The sequence below is a fragment of the Galendromus occidentalis genome, unplaced genomic scaffold (assembly GCF_000255335.2).
Source record: "Galendromus occidentalis unplaced genomic scaffold, Mocc_1.1 scf7180000077547, whole genome shotgun sequence".
NCBI lineage: Eukaryota > Metazoa > Arthropoda > Arachnida > Mesostigmata > Phytoseiidae > Galendromus > Galendromus occidentalis.
Genome location: NW_003805535.1, coordinates 91,307 through 104,943, shown reverse-complemented (window position 1 = coordinate 104,943; position 13,637 = coordinate 91,307). Strand labels below are relative to the sequence as shown.

General features: G+C 50.0%; 1 pseudogene; it reads right to left on the bottom strand.

The window, feature by feature from the left end:
- Window positions 1-2,410: 2,410 nt before the first annotated feature.
- On the bottom strand, window positions 2,411-5,449 carry LOC114828512 (uncharacterized; annotated as a pseudogene).
- Between the last annotated feature and the right edge of the window lie 8,188 nt (window positions 5,450-13,637).

Genomic DNA, 13,637 nt, shown 5'->3' with positions numbered 1-13,637 from the left:
GATGTGGATGGGGCGCTCACTGCACCGATGAACCAAGAGGCAAAACTCATATATCCGATTTCGGGGAACCCAGTCCGGAGGCCTTGAGACGCACATGAAACACGGAAAATGAAATCAGCCATCATTCTCTTCGAGGTTGATCAACTCGAGTGAAGTTCCGGAGCCCGCTCCTCTTCACGGTCTAGAGATCTTTGAGACTTGCCCCCATGTCTCGAGCACATTCAGGAATAACAAGCGTCCCACAAGACTTTAGGCGCAACAATCCTCATTCTTAATATCCTCACGAACGGGTCACGGGGAATGGCGCACTGACTGACTTACCTTCGAGGATCGATCAATACTCACGTCGGGGCATGGAGAATTATCACTAGAGTAAGGCGTTCCAGGCAAAATGCCTGAAAATGCCTTGTCTTTCCGAAATTGCTCAAAAATTACTTTATTCGGGTTTAGCGCATATATGTACTTTGTGTATAATGACAGCACCAGGCAAGCCGAGTCCCGGCAGGCCGTCCCTATACGGTAATGAGCCGATTACGGCTGCGGAATTGCCTCTTTGCATCCCGATCGCCAAGCGTTGGAGGAGTTATTCGGTGGCCCTAGAGTCGCCCGTCTCCGCTGATATTCGTTTGCCCAACAGTCTCTCAGGAATGATTCCGAGGATTCTCCGAGAACGCCCAGGGCCCAGGGTCTCAATCGCGATCGGCTGAACATGATAGCGGCCCTCAAGGTCCCGGTACTTGGCCAGTTTCCTCCTCTCAGCCGGGCCGGCGACTTCACTTGCCGAGCGGATCGCGAGTGTGCGAGCGTGTCCCAGACAGTTGCATTCCAGACGAGACATCTTTCAACGCTCCAGGGGGACAAGGTCTGGCCATCTGGACGGAGAGCCGAGTCACCCGAGAGGCGAGTCGGCTCCAATTTATTGGCTACTAGACCTTGCGACCCGTGCTCCGCCACGGGGAATAGATATGAAGATGATGAGATTCGAATTCGAATCCAGATTTCTAAAAAGAGGTTGGCGATGTGAGTGAATCGCTTGTGACACTTTGTACTCGATCACTGGAAGAATGATTGAGTATTTTGGTCTCCCATGGAAATAATCTCGTTTCGAAAAAAAATGCGGTTGTTCCCTAGGGCTTTCCCACGGTGTTGGCATAGACCACCTGGAGCTCGAATTCCATCTACTTCTTTGAGAATACGTATGCTGTTCCTAGAGCGGTCAGTCGAGTGGGCGACGTGCACACGAAGCATTTCCCGTAATAACCCATAGGTTGACGGAGGTGGAGATCAAAATTGACCAAACTCAATGGTCGTAATCGTTTACGGCCTCGAGAAATCGTCAAGAAAGTACGATTCTTTCTGATAGGATCAGCGACAAGACATTCTCCCGAAGGCAAGATGACCATTGTCGTTCGCACTTGATATCTGAATGGCAATATGAGGACTTGCACGCGCGTTATCGATTCTATGCTTTAATGGTATAGCCGGACATTCAATTTCTCACTAATGGGACACTTTACATGTATGGAACTCCACAGATGAATAATGACCGGTGGCGACAATGAATTCACGTACAGGGTTCGAACGATGAGTGGAGCCAACTGACGAGATCGATGGAGCAAAGCAAGACTGCGTGCTTGCTTGGGGGAAGGTGAATCACTATTTTCCCCGAGAATCTCGGATGATGTGTCGTCACAATCGTTGTTATTCACAATCACAACAGGATTGACTATGTCCTCCGCCGAGACCTGATGGTCAAAAGATTCAGAATCTTTAGCCATGTCTGAATCGAGTTCTTCAGACTTTGTGGAGTTTAACGCGTCTATGGTCATTAGTTAGTTAAGTTGCCCGGATGCCTCGAATGGTTGTTCGTCGGGTTCTGCATCGAGAAGTACGGGAGCGTCTTCAGTAGTTGACCGTGGGCTTCGTGAATCGTCGTCATAAGAATACTCTTCAGCGTCATCAGTGGTGCGTCCATCCTCCGGAGAGAGGTCGAAATGGTCGGGAGCATCATCGGCGCGGTCCTCGAAGTTACGTTCCATCCTGATCACGGTGTGGAATCGATCTTTCTCACTTTTGTTAGAGATTACCTGCCTGGAATCTGATTCACGCTTCACGCTTCGTTGTCTTGATCGAATCGCTCCTCAATCGTTGGTTCGTTATATGAGATGGGTGATGGGTGGAAGAGGGATTATGGAGAATATTAGAAATTGTCCTATCAAGAACTCTTCTTCATCTCTGGGCTGAATCGGAAATGTTTGAGGAAATTTCCATAACATTCGTATCCTTATTGGAATCATTTTAATCATTTCAATGTCGGGTTTAGCCATCAGTCATCACCATCTACCGACTCACAATAAGTAACTTCGAATATCAAGGCTCGAAAATTGGGGTTTTGTTGTGGGAATCATGATCAAAAAATTTCTCGATACACGATATAGCGGGTTTGTCTCCCGGGTGCAAGAACAGAAAGATTGTCCGGGGAGCCGACCCTCGAAAGAGCAACGTAGAGTTGCCCGTGAGAGAAACATTGAGATTGCAAACTCACTCCACAGTGCGGGATTGACTGACCCTGCGCCTTGTCGATCGTCATTGCAGAAGCGGCTCGTAGTGGTAATTGAAGTCTCTTGAATTGATATGGCGAATCGGAAGGTCTCATTGGTATACGCGGAATTAGAACAGTCTGTCCTTTCCGATACCAGTGAGGATTTCCGCTCTCAATGAAAGGGTGAGAAAGGTTGTCACGCATAGTCTCGTTCCATTACATAGAATTGGTGGCTGTAAGGTTCGCGGCAGCATGACGACACAACCAATCTTCAGGCGGAGTAAGTGGGGCGTTAGACCTGGTGGAGTTTGTGAATTCAAAAATTCCGTCGGGTACTGAACAGCATCTTCGAGCTCGATTGTACTGTCGATGGACTTGTATTCAGTGAAAGTACCGGGAACTTGAGCCAGGAGACGTGAGTTTATATCGTCCACGTCATTCTTCGGGGCCAATATTGCTCTTTGGCGTAACCATTCGTGACTTAGGTGATTCACCGCTATGCTGGGATAAACCCGCTCGAGGAGTTCCTCCAATGTGTCGGTCAGATGACAGAGATCCGCTGTCAGGGTCGTGGATCCGTCCTCGATAGAGGGCAATCGACCTTCACCGAGTTGTAAGAGTTTGGAAGCAAAGTGATTTGAATCAGATAGTCCAGGAGTGATTCTCATGTTCTGACTCAGATGAGCAGCTTCAACGCTCCGCCAAAGTACTGATGTTTTCAAGCAAGCGTCAATTTCGTCCGCGGGTGTCGGCTTTGGAATCACGGGCAAAGTCTGTCGAAAATCGCCACATAGTGAGACTGGGACTCCTCCCATAAGCAAATGATTTCCCCCCTGATGTCTTGTAACGTCCTGTGCAAAGCCTCCAGGGATTTCTTATTTACCATTGTGCATTCATCCCATACGATTAGCTTGCACGATCTCAGTTTTTTTGCCATACCACTACGCTTGCTTATGTTGCACACGGGAAAATCTTGTTTAGCAATATCCAGGGGTAATTTCAATGTCGCATGCGCGGTTCGACCTCCGTGCAGCAAAGTCGCGGCGATCCCCGGAGACGCCATCGCTAGTGCCATGCGACCTTTGCTGCGGATTTCAGCTAGGAGTAGATTTGTGAGGAATGTTTTACCTGTTCCTCCTGGAGCATCGAGGAACACGATTCCCCGCTGCATTCCTACTATTTTCATCATTATTAAGTCGTAGGCTATCTTCTGATCTTGGTTCATCAGAGACCCCGTATTTTGAACGTAATCTTTGAGTGTTTCGATGTCGAAATTCACTTCGCGGAAATAATCCGCATCCAGCGACATATTGGATTCTCTTCGAGGGCTCTGGAGGCCCACTTTGTCTAACGTTTTGTTGTTAATCTGGAGACAAATATCTTGAAAGAGGATAAGCGTGCGGTTATACATTTCAGGAGAGAAAGATAAATCGGGAATCGAACTCTCCCTTCGTATTTGTAGCAAGATATCTTCAGTCATGGAAACTTTGAATTTTTCCCATAGGCTGGACGGATCAGATGGGTTACAGCATGTGAGAACGAAAATTTGTGAGAATGATCGCAAACAAATTCCTCAATAGATTCGGGCGAAGGCATCATCTTTGCATAAATCAAAGAATGCCGTGAGCGTAGTTTTCGGGGGTTCTTGGATACGATCGTAGACGTTGTTAGCAACGTATTACATCCTTTGTTCATTTTCCAAATGCACATCAAGATGCAAGACAGTAGGATAACGTTGATGGATGGGGGAACTTAGGATCCGCCATACGGCCTCATTGGCACAGATGTATCTCCCGAGCTGGTACTGCGTGATCTCGTCATTGCTTTCGCCTTTTGAGACCCCGAACATGGCGAAATCTGTACCTTTGTCTATGTATTTACAGATGTATTTAATGGCTTCAATGGAATTACAATATTCTACATTAATGTGAGCTCCGAAAATCTTTGAAAGCAGTGGACTGTAGGTAACAATCCAGGAGTTGTCAATTCCGAACTCCGCTTTTCCCCGCTTCAAATGGACGGTTAAACCGCCCTCATCTACGGACCTACGTCGGTACCTGGTAACCATCACGTCCAGTGTGAGTGTATTTTATCAGTGATCGCGGGTAGGTAATTTTTCGTGCAAATCTTCTATACCTGATCCATGCACAGGGGGAATGGATTACTGCTGCCGCAGGGACCGCGCACCATATTTTGCACGACGATTCGGTGCAGCTCTGGATCTAAATTCTTGTCGGGAATCTCCTCTGATATCGCTTGGTCGATTTGAACAGGGGTGATCTTTTCTTTCCACCAAATCAAATTGTGGGAATGGGGTAAACCCCGTTTCTGATACTCGATTGTGTACATCCAGCACCGAACGTCGCCGAAAATACAACAATCTTTGGTGGCAGCGAGTAGTCTCACTTTTTTCTGACGGAAGACCCTCGCGATGAGATCGTGTCTATCACTTGGGTTCTGACCATCTGAGAGCAGCATTTGAATCTCATCCCATGCCGGGTTGGATGTGAATGTGATGAAAAGATCCGGCGTTCCGTAGTGTCTGACGCAGGTCATCGCATCTTGAGTGTACTCATGCATTTGTCTCGGACTGCCGATGAAAGTTGATGGCAAAATGCAGGCCTGGCCAACGTTATCGAGATTGCCGTCCTTCGCCAGGGCATCTTTCAAATGAATGTAGCTCTCCGACCGTAATTTGCATTGATTCAGTCTCAGGAATCGAAGACGTTCTCTTTCTATCTTGGCTCAACAATCTACGATGAACTGGTTGTAAAGCTGACGGCACCTGAGGAGATAGTTTTCTTGATCCGAGACCAGAGTGTTGCATCTTGCGCATAGGTGAGGGGAGCAGATCGCAACCCCCGAGCGGAAACCGACAGCGATGCGGAGTGAGTTAGAGTCCAGCATCGTGCCTATTGATGGAGAGGGAAGAGCATAGAGTCACTTGCCGCTGGAAGGATGGAAGGCCGCGTTGAGTCTCGCTTTTTCACGATTCTCGGAGATGTTGATGGTGAGCTGGGATTGCCCACGTGACAATAGGGGAACACGTCGTCTTTGAGACCTCCTCTGGGATGGCTCCCCACCTGACGTTGAACCTCTGAGATGGAGCTGCCACTCGGGTGTCGAGGTGAGCGGCGACCTCCGACGGGCATAGGCCGGCGGCGAGCGACCTGAATTGACTGAGTGAGCCCAAATAAGTGCTGATCGTGAGGTCGCAAACAGATCGAATTCCCAGTCCCCCCGCCGAAATCGGTAGGGGAGCCTGCCTCCACGAGCATTCCGACAGATCTAAGTTAAGAGCCCTACACAAGCAGCGCCTCAACTTGTCGTCTACCGATCGTAAGAGGTCCCGGAACTCATCGGAATCCGCGCAACGTAGGAGATACAGAAGACGAGAGGCCGAGAGGCTGCAGCGAATGAGAAACAAGGCGGTGGGCAACCAAGATCGGGAGTTTGGAGCTCGCCATAAATCGATAAGCGCCATCTTCTTTGGTAGAACTCCTCTCACGGATAGGTTGTTTAACGGAGCGCCGAGAAGTTCCGATTCGGTGTTCGCCATGAGCTCGACATTCGGAAGGACGCGGCGAATGGAATCGAAGCGCTGATTCCGCACAGTCGGAAGCTCTGAGAGCACTATGAGATCTCAATTCACGTCGTTGAGTTCGAGGCCGGAGGTGCCAGCGAAGTCTCCCAAACTTTGTATGTCACATGTAACGGAGTCGACGTCGCGACCCAATGTACCGTCGTCTAAGAAGCAGGGTTTGAACTCTGACAGAAGGCTTGAAGAGAGCTGATGGAGAGCAATGTAGAAGATTGCGGGGCCACATGGGTCGCCTTGATGTACGCCGTTCCGTTAGAGGAGTACTTCCTTCCCCCAAAAGAGTTTCGAAGAAAGCCGATACGCCTGGTAGATCAAAGGGTACAGGGAGGGAAAGTTTGAATCGCGGTAAAAATAAGGTCTCTACGGAGAGAGTTGAATGCGTTGGCAAAATCCAGTTTATCAAGAACCTTCTCGGAGCGCTCGTTGACTTCGATGTGACGAGACGCCGCGTGAACGGTCGCCTCGGAGCCCCCATCAACACCAAAGCCAAGCTGGCTTGGCGCTACGAAGTCTCGAATACAATCCTCACTCTCACGGACGGCCATCTTGCCTGCTAGGCGCCTGAGGGTGTTGCCGACAGCGATAGGGCGAATACCTTCGTCCTTTTTGTGAAGAGCCAAAAGATTGGCACCATAGAAGGTGTCCAGGGCGCAGTCTGCTACCCTGCCTCTAAGGATCATGGTACAAAGCCTAGCCAATGCGTCAACGAGAGGGCACGAGCCGCTTTCCTTATCGATGAGCTCTTTGAGGTGTCGGGGGCGGATACCGTCCGGTCCTCCACTGGAGCTATTGGGGGAGCTTCTGACGGCAATGCGGACATCCGACTCAGAGGCGATAGATTCATCAACGGAGGCGACTGGACGAGGAGCTCGGGGATAAGCGTGTGGAATGGGTATGTCTGGATGCTTGAGATCGAGGATAGGTCTCGTCTCAGGATCAAACGGCGCCGACACGTCGGTAGAGAGCAGGGTGCGGGCAGTAGAGCCATTGCGTGGTGCTAAGGACGCAAGCGGAGCCGAGGGAACGATCGAACCAGGAGGAATCTTTCCTGATAAAAGAAGTTGAGATTGCTGCGGATGAGAGAAGAGAGCGATCTACCCCGGACCTTAAGGATGGGGATCGAGAGCTCAGAGGAGGCGAAACTATACAGAGAAGACCACGCAGGTACATAGATCGTTCGACGAGCACACGATGTTGAGTACTTCTGTGAGTTCATCAGCTATCATGGCTCTTACGCTGCGTGGGATGATGGAGATAATCATCAATCAATGTTTTTATTCACCCTGAGAGGGGTAGAGCCGTATACCTAGGTGGAATATGTAACAGTACGTATATGTATATGTATTGCGGTTCTGCGACGGTTGTGCAGAGTGGGAGAGTGTACATTTCACAAGTCACAATTTGCTGAGGTCATTGAGGGATCGTACCCTAGGACAGACACTCCCGTGGTACTTGTTGCAGACTCCATCACATCTCCTACACCGGCAGCTGCTGCAGGGATCGTGGTAGCCCTCGGTTTTACACAACCTGTGGTGGAATCCATGTATCGCAAATCTCGTCACTGCGTGTCGATTCGTTCTGCCTGGTCCTTTCCAGGCATCTTGGGACATAGCAGCGGTGTGGAAAAAGTCTTTATCCACTTCGTCGAATTTTCGTTTCCAATTCTGTTGACATTTCCGGTAGGCGTCCGTCTCTGGCAGCCCGAGCTGGTCCGCGATATCCTCGACGAACGTTGGCGTTCCCGCTAGCAGGTATGCTAGGCGGTTCCTTGATTTCAAGTGAATGCCGAGTACCCTCTTGATGTACTGTGCTTTGAGCTTGTTCAGTTCCTCGAGGTTCGCGACCGACAGATGCTCCCATATCACCCCAAGCTACCGGCGCGTCTTCGACGAATGCCTCAAGAGAGGAACCACCCCCGAAAATTGGCGGGATTCCCTACTCGCAGTCATCCCGAAAGGGAAGGGCGACACGACGAAACCCGAAGCATGGCGTGGCATCGCGAAGAAAAACGCCGGATACAAACTTCTATCTAAGATCATAACGAGTCGACTCAGTGATTTTTTGGAGAACCTCGGCGTCATTCCCCCGGAACAACACGGATTCCGAAGGGACCGCTCCACGACGACAGCCTGCAGGATCCTTCTGGAAGATATCCAGAAAACTCTGTCCAAGAAAGGACAATTCGTCTACGCCGTATTCGTGGACTATAAGGCAGCTTTCGACTCGGTGCCGAGAGATCGGGTCCTGGAGATGCTTTCACAAGTGGGGGTGCCAACCCCGGTACTCAACCTCCTGTCCTCCATCCTGCAACCAAACAGGATCACTATCGATGACGGAGTAGCAGAGCACGCACCATTCCACCAGACGACCGGACTCGCGCAAGGAGATTCGCTGAGCCCCCTACTCTTCTCGGTTCTACTTAAGGGCCTTCCAGCAGATGATGGAGATAATGTAACTACGATGTGTATTGATACGCTCAATGATTGAATCCAAAGACTCGGCAAAGATCGGCGATGAATAAACCGGAGCGGCCAGAATTGGATCGGAAGTCGAGGTAGATGGCATCCGACTAGGTGAGGCAGGGATTGCACTGTGCGCACAGAGCGCGACGCCGGGTGCTTACGATCGACATGAATTTTCAGTCCATGGACCGAACGCGTCTCACTCAGACGTACACAGTGAACAACGAAATGATGAAGTGGAAATATTCGACGGTGGAGTAGTCTCGAGCTGACGAGTAGGGTTGTCTTCCCTTTCCTCGGGCGTGTTACTGGGACTCGAGGAATGTGTGTCTGCCATCTAGCGTGGGGGTGATTTGCCACCAGACGCCGCTTTGAAACTATCCTTCACCATAGAGGAAAGGTCGATCAAAGGAGGCGTTGGCGCGGATCCGAATTTCGGGCGCAGCATTGTGACAATATGTTTTACCATCTCAGGGATCGTCTTGCTGAAAACGTCTTGCACGATCTCGGAGAGTAGAGTCGACATTTGAGCCGTAATCTGAGACGGAGCAGTTTTGAGAACCTGTTCGGTGATGGAGGACCGTAGAGCTCCGACATCAATGCCGGGATTGTAAGGTGTATCCTGAATAGCTCGTGGGCCGGAATCGGCCGTTGCGGCGGTCGAGAGAGGGGGTGCGGCTCGGGACTCGGCTGCGGCGCACAGTGTGGCCAAACCCGATTTTAGGCGGCAGAAATTGAAAATGAAAAATCTTGAAAATTTATGTCGTGGCGTTTTGGAGGAAGTATGGGGATCTCGGAAACACACACCAATCAGAAACAAAGCACTTGTATCTCTTTGGAGAGATTCCGGAAAGAGGTAGTTTTCTTTGCTCCGGACTGTCACTTTTTTCTTCCGATTCGTGCTGACGCTCGAGATTCCGTGGAATCGATTAAGGAAGGAGCAAACACCGAATCGTGAGTAAGATTGAGTCTGAAACTTCACGTTTAGCGTTTCATTCGTTGAGAATATGCAAATCAGAAGTTTTTCTTAATGCATTTTTTTTGCGTAAAAAACCTTATTTTCATGAAATTTCACCGTCGAGGAAGTATATGGACCAGGGCGGACCCGGGCGGCTCATTGGGTGGAAAATCTTCTTTCACCCTCCCTCCTTCCATTTCCGAATAAAAAACCAGCAAGTTTTGGCAAACGTGAATGCGTGCTGTTCTCAGATATTCGAATTCGGATGCCCCGGAGGACATTTGCGGAGACAATCTCCAACTCCCGGAAGAACAAGTGCATCGACGGGTTGGAGAAACTCATTTTGAGTCATGCTCATGTTGAAATTGAGCAACTAAGCAATAGATCTCACATCAGAAAGCAGATTAGCAGGCATGTGTCCCGAGTGAGGAAAAACTCGGGAGACATAATTCGAAAGCGGAACGGTTCTTCGTTAGAGGAGCTGAATCGCTGGAAGCCAAAAACTTCGATTTCATCGTGCACTACACTGAGCTACCCGCACAAGAAGACGTGCCCGAGGAGCCGGGACCTTCGAAAGCGTCTCAAGGGACACCACGAGCGGGACGACCAGAGAAAAATTTCTCGGACTCGGCAGAGAGGACAAAACGGAACAAAGTCAAAGATCTTCTGCCTGCCGGACCTGCTAAGTTATTGTACGCGGCTTCCCGAGGAGCTCAGAGCCAGAAATTTCCTCTGATGACTGGTACGAGTTCGTACCACGAGAATAATCCAAAAATATCACTGAAATAATTTCTGCCGCCTAAAATCGGATTTGGCCACACTGTGCGGCGTGTTTAGCCACTTTGATCCAGTCTTGTACGACGCCTGCATACGTCCGTACAGCGCGGAACTGCGCATGCGCTTCGATACCCGGGACTACCCGCCGGGTTGTAGAAGAGGTACCGGTGCCGTAGCGGAAGAGCTCCTCACGTATCGTCTCCAGGACTCCAGAATGCGCAGCCGCGCGGGGCACGATCCGTGTGGGCCGTGTGAGGACCGCCTAAGTTAATACAGAGCTCTTGATTGGCGCAAGAGCTGGAAAGGTGAGCCGGGCCAACGCAGCGGCGGCAGGTCTCCGCGGTCGACTCGCAGTGCTTGGCGGCGTGGCCGAACCGATTGCATCGGAAGCATTGAAGGGGTTCATGATAAGCAACGACGGCATGATTCGAGACTCGGATTCGTTCCTAATAAATGCCTATAAGCAATTTTCGATAGGCATTTTGCCTAACTTGCTCCATGGCCGTCCCTCCAATGGCTTCAGGGTGCATTGTCCCTTTTGGCTTGTGCGAAAGGCTTACAACGTGTGCATCACTCCCCTCGCTTTCCGCGCGCGACGGGAAACGGAGATGAACATTATTTCGCAGGATCGTCTGAGCCGAAGATGAACTGTTGTCTATATCCCAAAATATAGGTTGAAAGAGCGCGCGAGCTGGATAACCGTCGTTTCCTTATGAGCTCTGTGGTGACCCGAGGCCGGTATCTGTCTAACAGACCTCTGAGCTGACTGGTTTTCCGGCTAGATGTTTGCGCGGGTGATACCGCTTATCGACGAAAATTCGAGACCGGATAGCTGGAAGCTCGCCTACTTCCCATGAGTGCACGACGAGAAGATTCCCAGGCAACAAAAAACCGCGGGAGGATGGAGCTTTTCATGAGAGAACTCGGTTCCGATTGCCTCACGAACGATGGCGACGTACTCCCCTATAAGTTGTGTGCGAAACCCGTCAGTTCCCATGAGAAGAGCTACGTCGAGCAGCCGTTGAGCGCGCCTCGAGAGCGAAGCCTGAAGATCGGAGTCCATGTCTTCTGAAGAACTACGTGGAGCTTTCGAGCAGAGAGCGTACATTCAGCATGGACTTTTGCAAGATGATGGTCGAGTGCAACATCCCACATTACAAAGTCCAGAATGCTTCATTCTGGGGATTCTTTGGAGGACACTTCGAAGAAATTATCAACTGAAGCTATACGACGCCACTATCACCAAGATCAGAGAAACCGTCGGCGAGCCTCCAATCTGGGTCTCAATGAACGAGACCACAGATTTGAGATGCCTATAAGTTGTCAACACTGTAATCGGCTGTCTTCGCTCGGATCAGGCTTCTAATATCCTCATGCTGTTGGGCTGTGGAATAGTCGAACGCAAAAAATCACGCGAAAATTGCTCAAGCATTCGTGAATGCTCCGAGCCTTCTCTGGCCCACAGGCGTCAAACATGACCGAGTTGCTCTATTCCTCAGTGACGCGGCACCATATATGAAAAAAGCAGGAGGCGGCTCGAAATTAATCTTTCCAAATATGGTACATGTAACCTGTTTAGCATATGCCGTACACCGCGTCTGTGAAGGGATCCGGGTCTCGTTCCCCGAGGTCGACTCTTTGATTTTTACCGTGGAAAAAGTTTTTCTGAAAGCCCCACCCCCAGTTTAGGTCTCTCGAGGAACAGCTCCAGCTTTAGCTCTTCCCCCTGCGCCAGTAATTTCCCGTTGGGGCACATGGCTGAGTGCAGCCGTTTCGATCAATCTGAACAGTATCGCCAATGTGTTGGGTAAGCTCGACCGCAGCGAAGCGGCTCCGATTCGGACGTCAAAAGAAATCGTCGCCAACCCCGACGTCAGATCTGGGCTCGCATTTATTGCCTCAAACTTTCGTCAGCTCCCGGAGAGCATTACAAAACTAGAATGCACCACTCAGCGTTCTTCATGAACTCTCGACATCATTGAAGATATCGGGCCGACTCGAGCGTCAAGCGTCGGCTAGAAGGCTGAACTTATACGGTCCCAAGTCGAGTAAGTTGTGCAAAAAAATGCCGGACAGAGGACGATTGGTATGGTGCGACGAGCCATGGTCGGCGAAGGAGTCTGCCATGGAATTTCCATTGTGATCGCGCTGAGGAACCGAAGCAAGAAACTAATCCGTTTGATCCACGGGGAACCTCTTTCGAGGCCACAAAATGAGTGAAGGGAACGCGGCGTGAAATCGGCGTGTCTGATGGGAAAGCTAGATGTCTGAGCAGGGGTGCTCGTTTGCTTGTATTCCGGGGTCTTCTTAGATTTCCTCGTAGCTGCTAGGTCAGCTGACAATCAGGCGCTCGAGGTGGTTTGCTATCGGCGAGGTGGGACCTCGAACATTCTTAGAATCGATTCTGTGATTCACTTTTAGGCTCCAGCCCGCCGACGAATCGATGGGTCGATCGGTCGATCGATTCCGTATTCTTAGCTGACAAGTAAACATTCTTTTTTGAAAATGACAATCGCCTGGTTTGACATGCTTTTCTGAAAGTTTCCGAGCCCTGGAGCAACCCCGAGTCGTTTTTCCCTGCTGTCCTGCATTTCATACCCTTTTCTTGCAGGCTCCGAAACCCGGAAAAAACACAATTTACATTGAAATCCGGGATATTTTTCTCGGATTTTGATGGAAATGTTTTTTCCTCAGGTTTCGAAGCTCGGAAAGACCTATTCCCATTGATATCCGAGCAAAATATCCCGGATTTCGATGTAAATGGTGTTTTTTCCGGGTTTCGGAGCCTGCAGGGGAGGGGTACGAAATGCAGGACAGCAGGGAAAAACGACTCGGGGTTGCTTCGGGGCTCGGAAACTTTCAGAAAAGCATGTCAAACCTGTTGATTGTCATTTTCAAAAAAGAATGTTTACTTGTGAGTGAGCGGAGACATTTGCCTCGCGCCATCATTTTAAAGGCTGGATGTTGTTAACGCTAGTTTCAGCTTACGCGCAGAGATTTTCTTGTTGGGTCGAAGAGCTAGGATCTAGCTGGGAAGTTAGATTGGAAGAGCCCACGATTCGCAGCTCGACGTGAAAGAAAACGTAGCGAGTACATGGCAGCTTCGATGCTGCATTCTGAGCTTACTCGAGGGAGAGGGAATAGCATTCTCGTGATCATTCTCCGCAGACATCGAGCTTTGACACGGAATCTACAAAAGGTGTTGGGCTGCCAGGACCTTAATGGAAGAGGGTGTTTTGGGGAAGACACCCCTCCTCGTTGGACATCGAGCGAAAATCAAAATTTTATACTAATTCT